The sequence below is a fragment of the Columba livia genome, chromosome 8 (genome assembly GCF_036013475.1).
Source record: "Columba livia isolate bColLiv1 breed racing homer chromosome 8, bColLiv1.pat.W.v2, whole genome shotgun sequence".
Classification (NCBI taxonomy): domain Eukaryota; kingdom Metazoa; phylum Chordata; class Aves; order Columbiformes; family Columbidae; genus Columba; species Columba livia.
Window position 1 is genome coordinate 6,274,619 of NC_088609.1, and position 20,860 is coordinate 6,295,478.

Here is a 20,860-nt window from a genome sequence, read left to right on the forward strand (position 1 = left end):
CACAGGGGGGATGCTGGCAGCTGCCAGGCTGCCTCCACACCGGTGAACATCATCTTAAAGCTTTTTGGGATGTGAGCAGAAGCTGTTTACTGGGACCAGCTCCTGCTGGAAGCCAGGAGCTGGAGATCTGGCTCTGGGCTTGTCCCAAGTGCAAATTTTTTTGTACCAAGTACACCAGAGCATAAATGGAAGTTGTTCCCCCACCACTTATTTGCATTAAAACATTTGTTTCCAAGTGACTGTGATAAAAAAAGAAGGGAGGAGAGGGGATTCAGCTCCCTGGAATGATGGTTGTGGGAAGGCTGGTGGTAGCCACAGGTGCCCGGACTTTGCAGCACCTCTGCCAGACTGAGCCCAGGGCTGGAGCAGCTGCAGGTCCAGGGAAAAGAGCTGAGAGCTTTGCCCTCTGCATAGCCCTGGAGGCGATGCAGCAAGGCGAGAAGCTCCCTTGCTAGGGACAACCCAGCTCTGGCCATGTAATTGGGGTGTCACAAGCGCCATCACCCGCTGAGCCCCAAGGATCCCCACAACTCAGGAGCAGAGCCCGAGCCAGCAATTAACTGCATTTGCACCTCCGAGCTCATTTGGAGTGAATGTTTTTATCAAGGTCGAGGGGCAGGGAATGTATTTCTGTAGCTGTCTGCAGGATTTGAGAGGAAACCCCTCAGAAAAACCTGACTTTTCACTCCAATTTAATTTTTAGCCCATTGAGGATGGCTGGTGGTTTTGCATCCCAAAAGCATCCCACCCTCGGATGCAGAAATTATCCCTGGATGGCTGTCAGGACCTGGGCACAGCCACGGCAGCGGCTCAGTGTGATGCAAGGGGAGATTAGACACTGAAGAGGAAAACAGGAGAGGATAAAAGCTTAGAGGGGATAAAAGTCCCCAGTGCATCAGGGCACAAGGCAAATACTAATTGGCTGGGGTCAGGGAGGTTGTTTCCCTCCAGAGATGCTGCTGCACTGGAACTGGGCATGCTGGCAAACTGGTGTGGCCAGAGCCAGCACCTTTCCCTGGAAGCAAAGCTGAGATTTTCCCCAATTTGAGTAGAGAGGTGTGGAGGTTCATGTGCAAAAAGTACTTCTAAGTGAAAACAAGTTACAAGAAAGCATCCCTGGCTCGGCATTGGTTAATAATTCAATTTATACCCCAAAGAATTAGATATTTTCTAATTCCCTTGGTGTCCTGTTTAATATGACACCGAGCATTGATATTGACTGAGTAAATGATGAATCCCGACAGTTTCTGTGGTGGGGTGTTCCCCAAATACTCTGATTTTAGGAAAGGAGGAGCCTGGGGGACTCTCCCACTGGGCAGGTGGGGTGTACCACACGTCCCAACGCAATGAGAGATCTGTTTGCACTGGGCATGGTGGAACCCAAACTCCTGGCGGGGGCAAATAAATATTAATAAAAGCCTCCAGTCCAACCTGCTGTGCTCGGTGGCCTCATGTCAGGCAGTGGCTTATTAAAAAGCTGTCGGCTACCGTGGGCCGTATGCCAGGGCAGAGGAGGGATGTCCGTGCCAGGACAGGGCTTGCACACACAAGGATGGCCATCCAGGGGATGCTGAACAGATAAATCGCCGCCGTGCCCAGTCGGGCTGCACAGGACCTGGGTTCCAGTGAGCCTTCCAGCAGCACACATACGTGCGGGATGCAGTGACAACACACACATCCCCTCCTCCAGCTGGATTTAAAATCAGGATAATGCCTTATTCTTCTCTCCACTTGCATTCAGGATGCTCATCCTGCTGCTTGTGTAGAACCCATGTGTACAACGCCCCAGTGACATAAAAAAATGCATTTTTCCCAGCTGGATCTTGCCCTGCCATCAGCTTCATGGGTTCCCCTACCAGGATTTCTCCCCTGGTAACGCTGGGACACAAAGGGGATGTGCAAGGGCAGGACCAAAAAACAGCGCTATTCCTATGTGGGAGCTGAAATACAGACTGAGGCCGAAATACAGATCAGAGTTCACCTGCGATTTAATGGCTGGTTTTAAGACCAGATGTAAAACGCAAGCCCTCGCTATTCACAGTCATTAAATGTCCCCGGTCCATTCAGCAAAGGGTAGGCACATTAACCTGCTGGCCCGGCCGCCCTCCGCTAACCACATCCTCATCACGAAATTCCCCTGACATTTGAAACTGCTCTTTTTTTTGTTTCCCAAACCCGCTGCCTACTCTTGCTTCCCAACCCAACACTTTGAGGCTTGGCATTTGCTTCTTGTCTTTCCTGAGGATCTTAGAGCATAAATGACGCTACAGAGGAAGAAGAAAAGACCTGTTATCAAAGCATCAGGCAAAAGCATGTCTCCATCATGAATAGATTAATTTTTGCTCCAATTAATACCCCCAAACTGCCGGGACAAGCCCTCCCTTGGGCAGGCGGTCCGAGCATCACCCCCGCCAGCCTCACTGCTGCCTGTTCTGCCTGCACCAACTCTCCTGCCAGCTCCCATTTCCATGGAAACCTGCCCTCTCCTCCTTCCCCTGCCTCCGCTCCCGATAATTTAAGGAAACCGGTTGCATTCTGCTCCCCGAGGAGTTGCCTGGACTGGCTGGAGACATCCCACCAGGGCGGGCAGTGATGCAGCACAGCAGTGATGCAGCCCCTGCTCACCCCTGATGGGGTCTGTAATGCCCAGGGTGGGTGCGTATCCTTATTTCTGCTCTCTGGCATGGAAGGGCAGGATCCCTCTGCCCCTTCCATCTCCTCTCCTCACTCCTGGTCCTTTGCAGGACTCTCTCTCCTCTCCCAGTCCTCCTTATCTCTCCTCCTGTTGTCCCTCTCACCAGCTCTGTTTACATCAGTAAAACACTTGTCCAGGTCAAACACAGTTTCCTGATAAACACATTTCCATTGATTGCTGGAAAGAAAAATCCTCCAGAGCAGCAGATTCTTTGCTCTAGGGATCAATAACACCTTAAGATCCCTCTTATCCCCCCTCCACAGCCCTCCATCCCGGAGAGCCCCAGCCTGGGGATACGGGGCTTGTAGGTGTTTTGGGGAGCCCTCATAGCAGAGGCAGGTATGGGATGTGAGATATGACACCTGAAGCAGATATATGATATAATGCACCTCTAACTCCACCTGGGAGACTGAGAGCAGCACCTGAAAGGCTGATCCCTTCTGTGCTGCACCTGTGGGTGACAAACCACCTCCAGATGCTTCCCCAGTGCATTGGTACCTGCACCCATGTCCATGCAGGCAACAGATTGCATCCCGCTCCTGCCCAAGTATTCCTACTTCATGCTGGAAATCAGGGGTGCTGGCAGAGCCCCTTCACTAAGCCCTGTGTCTGGGGACAGCAGGCAAGGTGCCATCGTGCAATGGCTGGTGTCCCGCGGGCCACTAATGCACTTGCGATGAGGAAGCTCATGCATCGCTACAGCAAGTGATTTAGCTGTAAATCTGCAATCGATAAGGCGAAATTTAAAGGGATTAAGCTTTCTGCTTCTGCCACAAATGAGATGCTCCCCATCAGGGTGCCCCCTCCTGGACCCCATCAGCTGCCATGGCACCTCACAGGTGAGACATGTGGCTGTGGGTACCCACCAAGTCCTCCCGGATACCTGCAGGGTTCACTCAAGACACCATTTTTAGGCTAAAAATGTTAAATGACATATAACATACTGTGCAAAACCATGTTTCACCAACCCGTCTGGAGAGGGGTTCACCTCCTCTACAGCAAAACGCACACAGAGTGATGCTGGGAAGCATCACAGCCCAATGAGCTTCACCATTTGGTACGAGGAGAAAACAAATTAAATTATAATCACAAAAAATTAACGATAAATAATTAATAAATACATTAAAATGATAAATGATAATTTGAGCTAGGAAGAAACCAGCCCAAGTGCTTCGTACATCCCCTATAAACTACTGGAGCCCTGACCCGAGGGAACCAGCCAAGTGCTGTGATGCGGAGCTGAAGGAGCTGTAATGAATTCAAAGTTTCCACCCAGCTTTAATAAAGTCCTTCTGCAGAGGCTATTAAGGGAACTAAGACGAGAGGTGAAAGTTTGTAATGGATCAAAAATGGTCTAGAAGATGGAGAAAAAGACAAAAGAGCAGTGATGAAGGCATCCGATGGGGTGCAGAGCCTTGGACATCTGGGGCAGGTGCCCCAGTGAGAGGCAGAAAGAGGGAGCTGGAGCCCTTTGGGGCTGCAGGAGGATGCACTGTGCCCATCCTCAGGAGCTGGGCTGGTTTTAAAGCAGAATCTGAATCTCATTCATCCCCTGTGTAGGCGTTCATTCAAAACGAAAGCTGCTGCTGCTGATGCTGATGCCTTCTCCCTCCCGACAGCATCCAGCCTGTGCATTGGCTACTCAGCCCTTAACTCCCTCTCCCCAGAAAAGTCTGGGTTTACCCTGTCTGAGCCTTACGGATGCTGCCGGTCAGAACCCATGTATCACAGCTCCATCATGGATTTTCCACACAGCTCCATTCCAATTTTCAGCCTGCGTTGGCTTGGGGGGTGCTCTGGAGGTGCCTGGGAACATCCCTGCCTCTCTTTGGGACACCAGCTTTGGGTGTCCCCCTTGCTGAGAGGGTGAGAATGACCTTTCCCAAAGCCAAAAGGGGTATCCAGGAACTGAGGGGGGTTTTACACCCTCCCAGGCCCCCCCCAAGTCCCACACAGCTTCACACCTCCAGGCACTCGGCATGAGGGCTGAAAACCCCCAGCGCCTCTGAACTCCTGCCTTCCTGGGATGGATTTTTTTAATTGGATTGTGACAAACATTTAATACCTAATAGAGCTCACACCGGCACAGTTAATTAAGAAGGTGACTAATCCAATTCACTCGTGGGAGCGCAGGAAGAGAGGAGCGGGAGGGAGGGAGCCTGCCTGCGTGGGGGGGGGCAATGGTGGGGGGGAGCAAAGGACACGGAAAAATCAGCTCAGCTGCCACCACCCTTCATTTCATTTTGTGTGCATGCATAAATGAGAAAGAAGGACTTTTCTTGCCTGTTTTCTCTTCCCCTTGTAAGCACCAGAGTCGCTGGGTAAATCCTGAGCTGCCTCAGGCTCTGTGTGCGCACCACTGGGGTACCAGCCCAAGGAAGGGTGGAAATTAGTGGCAGGTCAGATGCTGGCAGCTTTCTGGGGATCAACCAGCAACATCAATCTTTCCCTCCAGAGATGCCGACAGCCAAAACCTTGCTTTTTATTTTAAAATACCCCCCCAGGTGGTTTTCCAGCTCTGGATAGGATGTTGAGATCCAGACACCCCAGAGCATCCCCCCTCAGCACGGGACCCCACTGCAGGGCTGGTCCCAGGCACATGGGGCTGGCAGCGCCAGCTGTGCCAACATCTGTATGCCACTCACTCCCTGTCCCCCCGGAGTTGATAAATAAAACAAGTGGAGTTATTTTGGCCCCGGGGACAGGGCTGTCTCCCGCAGCACAGAGCTGCTCTTTCTCCGGCTCTCCGTGGCGCTGGAGTTCATTGTTATTCCCCAGTGGAGAACAGGACGGGGATTGAGCCGAGGTCCCCATCTGCGGCGGGCAGCAGGAGAGAGACTCTCTTCATATTAGTGCCTAACAGCATCAATAGCGCTTTTAAATGAAGCCCCAGGGGGAAACAAAAGGCTGGAGCGGAGAAGAGTGTGTGGGTGAAGCTGGAAAGGGATGGGGGACATGGGGACAGAGCGAGGGGAGGAGGGAGGCAAAGGACAAGCTGAAGAGGAAGATGAGAGCAGAAAACAGAAATGAAGTAGCTCCGCATAAACTGTGTTTCCTACCAAAAACAGGGCAGCTGGAGAACCTGGGGATGCAGGCAGCAGTGGCATGAGTGCTGGGTACCAGGGATGCTGGCAACATCGCCTGCCTCCCACTCCACCATCGCCCCTTGCCATTTGCCCAGCAGGCAAGTGCCCTGCATGTTAATTAATGGCCTGCTGCAATTAGTCTTCGTTATGCAAGGCTAGCCAAAGGAGACAATGCTTTAGCAAAATGACAAATGGATGGGTTAATATTAGAGAGGAAAAAAAAACCCAACAAATAAACAACACAAAGGAAAACCAAACCACCTCTGCGCAGAGATGCTGCCAAGCTAGGGCCAGCGGCACCCATGGGTGGCACCAAAAGCACCCGCTGGGACTCCATGGGTCATCCTGGGGGCACGGGGCGATGGGTGCCCATCAGCCAGACATGGGGATGAGGCGACAATGGCATTGAGTAATTAATGAGGAATTACGCAGAGGGTTCATCCCTCCTGTGGCCAGGAGAGAAGAGTTCCCTGGGGCTCTCCCACATTGTTCCCCTTGCAGGAAATAATTACTTAAGTTAAAATTATTTACTAAATGAGGCAATTCTCGAAGTGCTATCTTGGAGCCGTTTGCCTGGTTTACTTTGTTACTAGTGCTACATAATAAATTAACTGTGTAATTAAAGATAAGTTTAATGTTGGTGCTTTGCAGAGGGATTTTCTTTTAAGTCTGTGCAAGTATAAGCATCCCTTCTGAAAACATGCACATGAGCATCGCATGAGGAGGGGACAAACCTTGTGCTGTGGCTGCGGGCAGCGACAGGCAGGAGCAGGCAGGGCAGAGATTCCCGATGAGCCCCCCTGTCCCCTCAAGGGACAACAACCAGATCGAACCAAATCAATAGGTGTTTTAATTACTGGCCATGGGGATGTGGAGCTGTCTCCGGTGCCAGCAGCCCAAATCGCTCCCGGTGAGGCTCCCTGCTCCTCTCCTCCTTGTTATTCAGCAGGGATGTGGATGTGCTCCATCAACAAGACCTATTCCTGGCTGCCAGAACAGAGGGGCAATGCTGCAAAACTCCACAAGGATTAGAGGACTCCTCAAAAACAAAAAAAAACCAAACCAAACCAAAACAAAAAAAAAAAAAAAAAAAAAAAGGAAAATTAATTAAAAAATGCACTTTAGGAATCCACATTTTCAGTGATTTCTGCTGAGTAACGCAATTTCAAGAAGCCATCAGGAAGTACCTGGAGAGCTCCGCTTGGGAATATTGCTGGGGAATGTTTCCCTGTGGGATATGAGGCTCCAGACTGCAATGGTGGGACCTGACCCCCAAGAGTGTGGACCACGAGGGGCTGAGTGACCCAGGGGACACTCTGCTCCTCCTGCAGCCAAAGCCCAGCCTTTCTCCTCGCCATTGGTGGGGGCAGCCGTCCCCAACCGCCTGCCTGCACCCACAGGCATCCCTCACGGTCCAAACGCATCGGTATCGACCTGGCCATCAATTTTCAAATCCCAGGCAGTTGGGCCAAGGAAGGATAATTATGCTGGCCAGCCTCAAGCTCCCGCTAATGCAAATGGAGCAGCTTTCCCTCAGGACGTGAACTCGGATCCCATGTTGGAGGGTCTGAAAGAAAAATCGGTGATGGGCAGGCAGAGTTAAGGTTGGTTTTCCTCCAGGGAGGTTATTTGCACTTCAGAGGGCAACAGTCAGCACCCACTGGAGCATCTTCACTCCCCTGGTTCTCTCTAGCCCCATCCATAGCCCTCAGCCCTGCACAATACCAGATGAGTTCTCTCCAAATAAGTGAGAGGAAGGAGCCACCCTAGAGATGAAGGACAGAAAGCTGAAATAATTTCTGCTTCTTGTGAGCAGAGTGGAAGGAGACAGACAACCCCTCGCTTCTGCCAGACCCCTTTCCTGGAGAACAGACATTACCAAAGGCCATTTCTACACTTTTAGTAGCTACATGTTCTCCATTTCCCTGATGTGTGGGTTATTTTGAGATCTCCTCCAAAAGAAGAAGGAGTTCTGGCTGGGCCAAGGGAAGCAAGGTGGGTTGGCAACATTCTACACCTGCCTAGATACTGGTGAAACACCCCTGAATAATTCCTGTGACAATGACCCACACGACCAGACGCTGGCAGGAGGCTCCAAACCTCATCTTCCCATGGTGGCTCTGCCCACCCAGGGAAAAGAGACGGGGAGCAGAAATGCCTTATTTAGCAAAAAAGCCAAGAGAGGGGCAGGGAGGAGGTGGTAGGTGGCAGCTAGAATGGGTCCCAGCTTCTCCTGGGACACGCTGCCCCAAAACCCAAGAGCTTTCAGAAGAAAAAATGTTCAGATGACAATCTCTGCTCACCAGACCTCCTAGAGACAAGGACCTCAGCGAGTCCCCCCCACCTCTGATGTCCTTTTTACTGGGGGTTTTGGGTGGACCTGGGCCCTTTCCTACCCCAAGCCACCCCAGGGAGTATGGGGGAAGAATTTCGTGTCCCTGGGATTTCCCCCAGCAACCAGCCATAGGAGACCAAACTGCATACCCACAAGGGTCCAAAGCATGAGGAGGAGAAAAGGGGATGTGTGACATCCCACAACCGTGACATTTCCACCCTCCTCGTGTTTTCCCAGCCTCTGCCAACCTGAATGCTCACACACCGCAGGACAAGCGCACCACGTCGACTTATTATTTTAATTTTGTATTTTACTGAAGGCAGTGGGGGTGAAGCTGGGAGCCACAAGTGAGGCAGCTGCCTGCACCGGCTTTTCAGCTCCCCTTTTCACACCCCCTGTCCTGCTTTTCCAGGGAGAAACATGCTGGTTTATGGAAATACAAGGCTGTGACATTGCAAAGCATCAAGGAAAATAGAGAGGGGGGGTGGGAAAAAAGAACCAAACAATTACCTGGGGCTCATCAAGGAGCTGCCAAGAGCGATTGCGCTGGGTAATTATAAAGGGAAAATAAAATCAAGCTCTCAGATGAGGATGACAAGTTGGGGGGGACTGGGAAAGGGCAGGAGGAGCAGGGGTCCCAGCACCCTATGGCAGCCCATGGGTGGGAGGTATGGTGCTGAGATTTTTGCAGGGATGGATGTTGCTTTGAATATTAATTCAGTTGGAAATCTCCCTGAGCAGGTCCGGAGGCCAAGAGGCGGCTATGGACGTGATGTCTCAATAGGCAGCACCAAGCCTGCTGCAGCTGCCTATCCCTGGCCTGGATCAGTCCGACCACTCCAAACTTTGGGGCTATTTCAGAGAATACCAGCATCAATTAATTAGGGCTGCCCCAGAGGGAAGGGGCTCATGACCACCTGATCCTTCAGCCAGGGAGGAATGGAGGGGAAAAAACATCCTTTGCAGGCCAATGGATGGACAAACAGCACCCACCAAACCTGACCCACATTTTTTATTTTATTTTTTAATTTCCTATCCCTTCTTATTCCATTATTTTTATTTCTTATGCAGTGGGAGTGACACTGGGCTGAGAGCAGTGATGTGAGTTAGGGGAGACTGAGAACTAATCCTGGAGTGTGTCCCATGGAGACCTTGAGCCTCAAACCCTTATTGCCATCAAATTTAGCAGTCACCCCCCAGTAACTCCAGCCAGCAAACCGGACACAGTTAGAGACCAGTTCCCTAGAGCTGGTAAGATCTGAGAGGTCCCAGGCTTTGCCCTCACTGGGATTTTAACCCTGGCCTGGCCATAGGATGCTGCTCCTGTGGCTGGGACCACCCTACAGGGAGAAGCAGCATCTAATGACATTGACATTTTGTTTCTTATTACAGGCGCAATTAAAATGAGAGAGGATTATGAGCACCAGCCGCGTCCTGTCCTCATCCCTCGGCCGCTGCTCACTGCCTTTATCTCTTCTGCCTGGGCAGTTCCATCGATGGATCGACTTCTTCCCCCCGTCTAATTTATGGCTCCTCTATGTTTGTTTATATAATATGGTTAAACATCTACTTTACACCCTGCACGCTTGTACTCGCTAATTAGCATTTTTCTCGGCATTTATTGCATTCGCTACGTGCTCTGGCAAGATGAACAGGAGGAGGCAGAGGGCTGGGAGCCCCAGAGGCCCCACACCTGGGGCAGGAGCTGCAGCCCCCAGCCCACCCCAGCCCAGAGGGTTTGGGTGCCTGTCCCTGCCCCTCCCGAACTGTGGATGAAGCTGTTGGCAGCCAGAACTGCAGCTGCGATGAGAAAGGGCTTCCCTAGGATTTATTTCTGCCTCTTAACACGGTCCTTGAGCTGCTTTAGGGGGGACTGACAACCCTGGAGCATTGCTGTAAGGGGATCAATGTCCCCCCCTGCAGTGACAAACTATCCCCTCAGCCTTCTGTCCTCACCCTGCTGATGTTCAAAGCCACTTGCTGAGTCCCCCTGAGTGGGTCTGGAGTGTAGAGCAGGGTGGGGAGATCTCCAGGGGGGTGGCTGCAGCCTCCCTGTGCCCCATGCCCAGGCTGTCCCTGCCCACAGAGTCATCTCCGCTCACCAGGAGCTGAGCCCAGAGGAAACCCCAACCTCAGCCCGAATCAGACCTTCTCCTCAGCTTTGGTTTGCCAGGATTTACATCCAAATTTCCCCCACTGGCACCATCATGATGAGCCCTAAAAACCAGCACTATATTTTCCAGTCCTGGCAGCATGGATCCATACCACACTGGGGCCCAACTCCGCCCATGGCCGCAGTAAAAGCCCCTGAGGAGCCACGACCTCTTGCTGCCCAGGTACCCCAGGGGGTTCCTGTTCCTCCCAGCCAGCTGGCAGGGCTGGTGATGCCTCACAGACTCTCTCTCCCACCGAGCATCCTGTCCCAGGGTTTTGTACCCCATCACTGTGAGCACAGACCTGACAGTCTAATAAACACCTAGGCTCACGTTTCCACCCGAAAAACTCTGCTCTGACCCCTCTGCCTGTCTGCCCGGCCTCCTCCTCCTGCCCGTTCCCTGCGCCGCAGTTTCCCTGCCTGCAGACACATGTCCCATGGGGGGAGATGCTGGGGGCAGCCACAGGGATGTGACTGGCAGAAAGTGACACCCAAATCTGGCCTTGCCTTAAGACCTCAATGCCACCACAGGAGGGGATATCTAGTCTCAGCCGACACAGGGACAGGAGCTGCCAGCGGCAAGGGGCTCCCCGTTTCCAGTGGGAGGGCAGGATACAGGGATGCTTCTTCCCCCCAGGCTCTGCAGCACCTCAGCAAACCTCTTGCCTCTACAAGAATCATCCCCATACTGGGCTCGGCCTCCTCCTCTCCAGACAGATGGATTCTGCCAGAAGCCGTAACAGGTAACTGCTAACGAAGCACGCCTAATTAGCATATGCCTCGGAAACACCCTTGCCACCCCTTCCTCCAGATTCTTGGCCACCCTTCTGCTCAGCAGTAACCTCGCCAAACGCGTGCTCTGCTCCCTGGGTTTACAAGTCGCAGCTCAGAACAGGCTCAGGGAGCATCCTTCAGCTCAAAGCTCTCAGATGGCCCCTTCCAGGGGTCAGCTCCCCTAACGAAAGGTACCGCCGCTGCCTGCAAGGTATTCCTGAGCAGGCAGGAGAGGAGGCAAAAATCACATTCAAACTTTGGTGAACTGAAGCAGAAACCTGGGCTTAAGGCTCAGCATAGAGCCTGGGTGGTCTTCCTGTCTGTCAGCAGCATCTATGGGCAGATGGCAGCTGTGTGTGGAGGCAAAGGCTGCGCAGAGTTGTTCCCCCCAGCCGGGCTGGGGTTAGGGATGCTGCTTCCCCAGCAGCACGGTGGTATCAGGGCGCTCGCTGCAGGGGAATGGAGCTGCACTCAGCCCTTGGCAGAGGGGAGCCGTAAGCAGGAGGAGGAAGGGAATGGGGTGAGAAGGAGAGATGAAGTATGGGTTTGATGGGCCCCCCCCAGCACTGCCTGCGATATGCAGCAAGAAACCTCCTCCCCTGCCCGAACCGTCTCCTCTTCCCATATGACGCAGGTGCCAAGAGCCAAATTTCTTTAACCTCATTCCAGCAACAAAAGGAACTTGCCGAAAGTACAGGCAGCCTTTGCCACCCACCCCCCTATTCCCACCCTCCTTCACCTGCACGTTTTCCCAGTGGCCGGCCCGGAGAGTCGCTGCACCGCGGCGGGAGAACCGCGGGTCGCCTCCCAGCGCCGCTTCCCTATGCGCCTGGCCGCGGGGGCGGAAAGTGGGGACACACTCACATAGAGCACAGATGGCCGGGGTGCGGCTGCCCGCGGGGCTGGGATGCGCGGAGCCGGGACGCGCGGACTCGCGGAGCTCAGGGCTCGGAGTGCGGAGCCGAGAACGCGGAGCGCGGAGGTCGGAGCCCAGAGCCTGGAGCGCGAAGCCCGGAGCTCAGAACCCCGAACGCGGGGCTCGGAGCCCAGAACCCCGAACGCGGAGCCCGGAGACCAGAACCCCGAACGCGGAGCTCGGAGCGCGGCCGGCCGCGGTACGCGGAGCTGTCCGCGGTGCTGAGGACACTCACCGGGCCGGGCCGGGCCGGGCCGGCGCCTCCTGCCGCCGCCGGGAAGAAGCGGGGCGGCCCCGCTCCGGCGGGGTCCCCGGGCTGGCGCCGGCAGCCCCGCTGGCTGCTGCGGTGGAGAGAGGAGCGACCCCGGGACTGGCTCCTCGCTGCCGATCCCGCCCCTCCTTAAATTTCAGCAGCTTTTTTTTTTTTCTTCTCTCCTTTCCTCTCCCCTCTTCTCCCTCCGCTCCCGCTCCGGGCTCTCCCAGCACGCAGCCACCTAGTGGGGAAAGCGGGAGGAAAATCCCACCCGCAACCCCACGCAGCAGCGCCGCATCGCCTCCCACCGCCCCCGGGCTGCCCCCGCCGCACACCGCCCGGGCGGCGGCTGCCGGAGCAGCGAAGCCACTGGAAAAGAAGCAGGGCGGGGGGGGAAGGGGTCATGCAACAAAATGCGATGCAAATAAAAAGTGTGAACCGGCTGAGTATGGACTCACCCTTAAGGGGTGTGAATGCAAACCAGCGTGGCCATAGAAATGATCCGAGGCTGGAACAGCTCTGCTGGGAGGACAGGCTGAGAGAGTTGGGGTGTTCAGCTGGAAAAGAGAAGCTCCGGGGAGACCTTATTGCAGCCTTTCCGTACTTAAAAGGGGCCAATATGAAAGACGGGGACAGACTTTTTAGCAGGGCCTGTTGCAATAGGACAGGAGGTAACTGTTTTAAACTAAAGGGGTAAATTCAGACTAGATATAAGGAAGACATTTTTATACTGAGGGTGGTGAGAGCCTGGCCCAGGTTGGCCAGAGAGGTGGTGGATGAACCATCCCTGGAGACATCCCAGGCCAGGCTGGAGGGGACTCTGAGCAACCTGAGCTGGTGAAGATGTCCCTGCTCATGGCCGGGGTGGCACTGGGGGAGCTTTGAAGGTTCCTCCAACTCAAACTATTCTATGATTCCATAACCCTGGACAACAAAGTTTGGGTCCTGCCCCCCCCTCCGAAGTTTAATTAACAGTCATTTTTCTGGGTGGGATTTCCTACCCAGCTGGGAGGTTGGGGTATTGAACTGTACATCAGAGAAACACTCAGGTGGGAGAGGGCAGCAGCCTCAGCCCCAACTGGGGGGGGCTTCTCCCTCCGGTCTCTCTTCAAGGGGTTAGACACAGTTCCCTTTCCAAGCAGGATGGGGGAACAGAGCCACGCTGGCATTATACGTTGCCTTCAACCAGCCACCAGGCCTTGGGGAAGCAGAAGCATAAACAGTCAAGCCGGCAGTAGGCATTTTTACATCCATCCTTACTCAGTTTGGTTAAAAAGACCTGAGTTCAGTACTGTCTGCTGCTCCTGAACAGCCAGAGACCGGCCACACCATGAACATGTGAAACAAGCCACCATCCCCAGAGGTCGCAGCCTCAAATACAGCCAGGAGAAATCGTCAATCAAATTATCTTCTTGCAGGTTGAGGGCCACCAAAGCCATTTGTGAATTCCTGACAAATTCACCCAGCTACCATCACTCAGCCAAAATAATGTGGGAAATATGCTGAAGAGGCCGTAATGTTGTATTTTAACTTATTCAGAGCGCACCAATTCCTTTTAACACCAGAACCTACCTGAATATTCAAAGTAATAAGCCTCCAAAAGCTTTTTGCTCAATGACGAGCAGCATTGTTGATGTAGAATATATTTTTTTTTCCAGCTGAGCTGGTGAACCGAAGTTGAAAGAGCAATTCAATCTAATTCTACATATAACTTTAGACAGTTTCTACAGGTGGCTTAAACATTTTCCTGGCAAGCTGCTCCATCAGCTGAGAGATTCCCGTCCTGGGGAGTTAAACCAGACCTCCCTTAGTCACAAGGTGGCCCTAAAAGTATCGGTGACTCCAGAGATATGATTTTATTTCCCAATTTCCCCCACGTCGCTTTGGGTAAATTGCTTAATCTACCTCCTACCTCCGCCGTAAAATGGAAGTGTATGGAGAGATGTAAAGCCCATTAGTAACGATGAGATGCTCTGGCTCTGGGGATAAGTGCTCACTTAGATGTAGAGGGAATTGTATACCTGCACCTACGCACACAGACATCCCACATGGATGCTTCCATCCCTCCCCTCCTGCCGGTCCTCTCCCAGCAGAGCCCTCAAATCACTTGCATCCCTAGGCTTTGAACATCCCTGGGCTTTGAGCATCCTTGCTATTTCCCCTGGATGCGCAGAGTGACGGGAATTCTACCTTTGCAGAAAGAGTTTGGGAAATACCTTTTATTTCTTCTCCCATTGCTGATGCTGGGGGTGGCAACCCCAGGGAGAAGCTCTTAGGCAGAGCTGCCTCAGCAGCGGTGATCCTTCCACGTGCGCACAGAGGAACGAGCCGGGGCTCCCAGCCTGAATTACCAGAAAATTAAACATATGTCTCCGTTCACCCAGGCGAGGAATCAGACGTTGATCCACCCTGATTTCATCTATTTCAATTACAGCCCAGGGCAGGCATTGCCTTCCCCATGCAGATACCCCAGGAAGGATGAAGAGACCTGAAAACGTCTCCAGCCAGTGGGGCTTTTCCTGGGCAGGGCAGAACCCTGGGCACTGCAGCCCCGGGGACACCCATGAGGGGGATGCTCAGGGCCATGGGGCGATTCCTGGAATTCTGGGGGGATGCTCAGTGCCCTGGGGTGATGCTCAGGGTCCTGGGCTGATACTCAGGACCATGGGAGGATGCTCAGGACCCCAGGGGGTGCTCAGGGCCCTGAAGAGCTGACAGCACTCCAAGACGCTGTCCCAAGAACTTGCAGCACACGCAGGGCTGGCGGTCCATGGATAATAAGAGGGAGCATACCGTAAACCATGAGCGATATTAAAAAAAAGGTTTGATTGTAATTGTGAAAGCAATAAACGCAAATCTTTAAATCCATCTAATACCCTACAATCAAAGCCCCCAAAATTAGCTGCTATCATGCAACAGCTAAATGAAGGCAAGTGCTGGCAGCAGCATGGAGAACGGTGGTGGAGCCAGTAAACAGCCCTGCAAAAGAAGGGAGCTTTACAGCAAGGCAGCCCAGATGCTTTATCGGTTGTAACACCAAGACTCCAGTCCTCCCGGTGATGGGTAGGGAAATCCTGTCCACAGCTCACTGCAAAGAGCCCCCTTGTGTTTCCGAGGGAGAGGAAAAACACCCTGAGATGCTCCAGTGGTGGGAAATGCAGGTAAGGTGGTGTGGGAGATGCACTGGCAGCTACACCCTGTGTTGCCCAGGAGGGTGTCTCTATCTTCAACCTTGCTGGTGAGAAGCAAATAGCCCTGCTGTGACACTGGGGAAAGTTTGTCTTTTTAACGACAAAACAGTTTCTCTAACGTTTCATATGCAAATAACAAATATTAAGATTATAGAATGATATTGCTGTGAAGTCCAACTACTGCAGGAGGTGGGTGGAGCCAATGTAGCTGTATATACAATGCTCATTAAGAGACCTTTCGGAAAATATCCAATAAAACAGTCCTTAGGGATCACACAAGAAATCAAATGATTTTTAAATTTCACGTTCTAAGGAAGGACAGCGCTTCGCTGCCAAGAGCATGGAGGTGTGTCACTTGTGAGAGGCACTGAGGATGGGGCACCTCCTGGCTCTAAGTGTTGGTCATGTCCAACCCTCTCCAGCCCCTCCTCAAGCACCCTTGGGAGAGCCCCAGGAGAACACAGTCACCCACGGGGCATCACCAAAGTTTTTTGTCACTGCTGGGGGAAAGCAGCTGCAAAGCCGAGACCCATCATTAGGTTTCAGGGCACCGCTGGCAGCAATTTCGCTGCTCCTCCCCAGCATTGCAAGTCACACCAGGGCTTTGCCTTCCCTTTTTTCTCCCCTTCCATGCCCCTGCTCACAGCAGAAGGTTCAGCAGCCAGGCCACCCTTAGCTACTCAGAAATGCCCCGGGGAAGGTGGCACCAATTTGATTTTTCTCCCTCTCTCCACCTGCCTGGCGTAAGTGATGCTGACGCTAACACTTCATCACCATTAAAGCATCATCACCGTGACGAGCCCTTGCTTTCTCATCCATCAGCAGTACCAGCCATGTAGCAAACATCTCCATCGCCAGAATAAATAGCCCTTAAAAACGGAGGGCAAGAGGCAAAGAGCCTCTTGGGGCTCAGAGCATTGGAGAAGCCCCCCGAAACCTCCTTTCCAGAGCCCTTTCCTCAAAACCAGCCAGCCCTGCTGAAGCCAACAGCTTTGCATGACCCCAAGGAGAGGCTCTGCAGGCTCATAGAAAGACCCCATGGTGAGGATGGTGACCACCAGAGGATGAGCAACTCGTGCTGCAGGTGTGACCCTGTCCTGTCCCTCTCCCTGTGAAACATGTGGGGCTGTGGAGGGAAAACACTCAGCAGCTCTGATTTGTCCTCAGGGGGCCTTATTTAAACAAGAAGTTTATCTTGATTACAGTGCTTAATGTGACTTGTCAAAATCCCCATAAAACCATTTAGGTGTTTAAGAGGGAAAACACGTTCCTCTCATCCTCCTGGACTGGAGCAGGAGCTGATCTGAAGTCCCAGCCCGGCTGCTCCTGTCACATCACCCGTGTCCCAGGTCAGAGGTACGTGCTGGGGGTGCTGCTTCCGGGGATGAGCCCTCACCCCCCAGCCCAGTGCCAGGGCTCAGCTATCCATAAAATATTTATTTATAGAGAGTTATTCCATATAGATTTATTTTACATAGAGTTAGTTAATTTACATTGAGTTAATTTATATTGAGGGTTGTTTGGTTTTGGTTTAATTGTTATTAAAACAATTATTAAGAGCCAGAGGCTCTTCCTCAGTCCCATGGTGACTGAAAAACATCCTGAAGCGGGCATTGATCTGCGGAGCACGACTTAGCGGGACGGGGGGTGTGAAGGGGAAGCGAAGCGGGGCCAACCCCTCGAAGTCACGAGAGCATCACGCTTGAGCTGGCGCCAGACGGGTGCCCGAGTCGGGGTGAAATGGGCCAAAGCCCAGCAGACCGCGATGGGCTGCGAATCCTAGGAGGGGGGGCACACGGGGCAACGTTGCCCAGGGCTGGGGGGAAGGTATCGCTGCATCCAAACCCTCTCCTCTGCTCCCCAGCTCTGAGCTTATTTCTAAGCCCTTTAAATTAAATGAGAAATAACGAGTTCATGTTGCTGGGGAAGAGCTAGGAGGGCTGCATCTGTTTTGTGCGATGTTAAGGAGCAGCTTATGTCTGGGTGTTAGTGGAGAAGACATACCTGTGTGTCCCAGCTTGCCCAAAACAAGGAGGAGGAGAGGACAGCATCAATTACAACCTATGTTCCCCCCCACTTTTCTCCTGTTCAGTTTTTTCCACATAGGAGATTAATGGGAACTCTTTGTCTTCCAACATCACTGTACCTTATGAATTCTCTGTCTCACCCTCATCCTTTAAATTATCCACATAATAAAATATGTATTCAGTGATTTCAGGTCATAATTTGATCTGCTTAGGGAAGAAAAGGAATGATGGAGAAGGGTTGCCGGCATGCTCTGCTCTCCTCCATTTATCTTTATTTATCATCTTTTTTCTTTTTTTTCTTTTTTTTTTTTTTTTTTTTTTTTCCTAACAACCTGTGTGCAGCCAAGTGGTGGAAATGCTGGTACCCCTGTGTTGGTTCCTGGCAAAACAAGTGCTCCCCACCCAGCACCCCCAGCTTGGCATCACCTGTTGGCAGGTGATGTTTGGGGTGATCAAAGGGTTGAGCCATCCTAATCTCTGCCTTGTCCTTTCTACCTATGGGCTCATTTTTAACCATCTATAAAACGGGCACAAGTTTGCCCCCATGCAAACCCCAGGTACGAGGCGGTTCCTGCAGAATGGTGGCTCTGGGGGGAACACAGGAAGCACCCGCGATGTGCCCAACCTGCTGGCAGGGGCGGGATGGCCTGGCCTTATCCCAAGGTAGAGATGCAGGGTTAAAGATCATTGAATCAGAAACTAGTTTGGGTTGGAAGGGACCTTCAAAGGTCATCTAGTCCAACCCCTGCCATGAACAGGATCCTTTGTCTTGTCCATGGGGCAGCAGTGGAGCTCCCAGTTTTATTTTAATACCAAATTTTAAGTCTGAACGTGGGTTTTAATTACTTTAATACACTCTTGTGACATCTAAAAGCCTGGTGCATGGCAATAGTGGCTCTAAAGGGCATTTTGCATTTTAAAAAACTCCAGGAACCCGTAATGCCATGATGCCATTGCAATTCCCACCAGAGCCATGCAGCTGCCCCACAGGGCCAGGAGGAGGAGGAGGAAGAGGAAGGAGAGGGAGCCCAGCGTGGAGCAGCCAGCGAGAGGACATCCCCAGCACTAGGGGACGTCCTCAGCACTGTGTGTCCCAGACACAGAGCACCCCTGAGCCACCAGCCTCCTGCGAGAGGAAGTTAACAATTTTGGGGGGTTTTGGCATCTTCTGCATGGTGGGTAGGAAACATTCCCCGCCTGGCTACACCACACCGGCCATCATGCTGAGAGGACGTTATGCTTGTTTGCAATAACAATTAGAGTTTAAAATCCTTTTGTTTTGAGTGGACCTTGGAGTGATGTCCCCCAGGTGCCTATTTTCCCTGTGGCTGTGAGACAGTCCAGCACCTTCACACATTGGTCCATCAGAGCCCAACACCCCACTTGTGGTTCTCTGCAGCCCCCCTGTGTCAGTCAACCCACTCCGGCGGAATCGCAATGCTGAGGGGGTTAAAACAAGGTGACTTTTAAATGAACATGTTTAATTTCTGAATTAAGAGCCCCTGAGGCTGCTCTCCTTGCCGGCAAGGCTTCTGGTGGGGAGGGGGATGACGGGAGGGTGGGCTGGAAAGGCACGTCGGCACTCGCTAGTTTGGGATTGTGGTGAGCTGGCACTGCTGGCTGGGTTTCAGCTGTCACAGGCTATTACTCACACCTCCTAAGGATGGCTTTTACTTTCTTTTTTTTTCTCTGAAAGTCTCCAAATTATTTTCCTTAGCTGCCTGGAAGGATTTTAAGAGACCAAGTGACAGTCTGCTCCCCAGCCCTCAGAGTGCCGGAGGCAGCGGAGAGATTTCAGGGTTAGAGATGCTCGTGGGGCTCACACCTCTCTGCTACTCACACAAGTCTCCAGGTGAAAGCCAGTCCCATTGCTCACCCCACATTTTGGGAGGCAAACAAGAGCATCAAGGTTAATCTCCCCGAACAGACAGGGGAAACAGGGATGTCTTTAAGATTTAAGGTGTGAAAGTTAAGCAGGAAAGACTTAAAAATGTTTTTTGGTAAGACCTACTCAGCTCCAATGGCTGTTAGCATGTGGAGCAGAGGAAGAAGTCCAGCTTTAACCCAAACAACCATTTTAATTAATTTACAAAGATGATAAAGACTTAAAATACCTAAATACTGGCTTGTTGTTGAACAGAGATAAGGATGAGAAGACCCTCACTTCCAGAACCCATTTGCAGCTCACTTTGAGAGCAAAACTAAAGCAAACCATGGAGTGATGATCCCCATGAGGCTTTGGGCTAGAGGTGCCTCTCCATAAGATGGAAGACGTGGACTCTGGTCCTTTAACCACAGATGTTGCTACAATTCCCAGCTTTACATGGTCACAAGCACAGCTTCCCGCTAGCCAAACCCCTTGGCTCCACAACATTTAAAGCAGGTGAGAGTCCCCAAGCTCCTACACTCATGACCATCTATAAGAAAGATGGAACAGACTTTTCAGTGGGGCCTGTTGCAATAGGACAAGGGGTGATGGTTTTAAACTAAAAAACAGGAGATTTAGACTATAAGGAAGGTTTTTTTTTTACAATGAGGGTGGTAAAACACTGGCCCAGGTTGCCCAGAGAGGTGGTGGATGCCCCATCCCTGGAGACATGCCAGGCCAGGCTGGACGGGGCTCTGAGCAACCTGAGCTGGTGAAGATGTCCCTGCTCATGGCAGAGGTGGCACTGGATGAGCTTTTTAAGTCCCTTCAACCCAAACTGTATTGTGATTCTATGACCAAGCACTGCTGAGAGGAAGGCAAACCCCTCCTGGAGAGCAAGTCAGGAGCATCTTGTGAGGTCAGCTTCAAGAAAGAGAGTGTTTGCGGGCAGTGGCTGTAATTTCCACTATTAAGTCTGCTGGACACTGGGGTTAGCACCGCTGCCTGCGCACGTGGATGCTGCCGACACACAAGATCATTTTTTCAGGGCTCCGCTTAACCCCTGGACCGCTGCAGGTCCTCGCTGGGTATTTTTGACCTCTGAAAAGCAGTGAGAAAGGAAAGAGGGCTTCTGAGCAAGGAAGCAGTTAGATTTGCCTTTCCAATTATCCACTGCTGTCATTATGACCTTCCATAGTTAAACAAAATTATCCTAAACAAACAAGGCTCCAGCGCTCGGGTCGAACGCCGGCATCAGCAGCCGTCTGCACTCGCTGCTGAAGAGCCCTGACATATTGATATTAATTTAAATTTCCCCTTGACCATCATTTTCGATTCCCTCCAGCACTGAATTTCTTCTTAGCACTGAGGCATGTTCCTCCTACTCTTCTATTAAATGCTTTAAAATTAATTAAAGAGGCTGGCTGGCTAGGCAGGGTTTTAAATTCCTTTTCTCGAAGAAAATCTGACTCACCCAACACCTCTCACAGGGACACGAGCACTGGAGGCAAAACTGTTCCGGGGCAGCTTCCAGTCAAAGGCTTGGTAACCCTGTTATTTC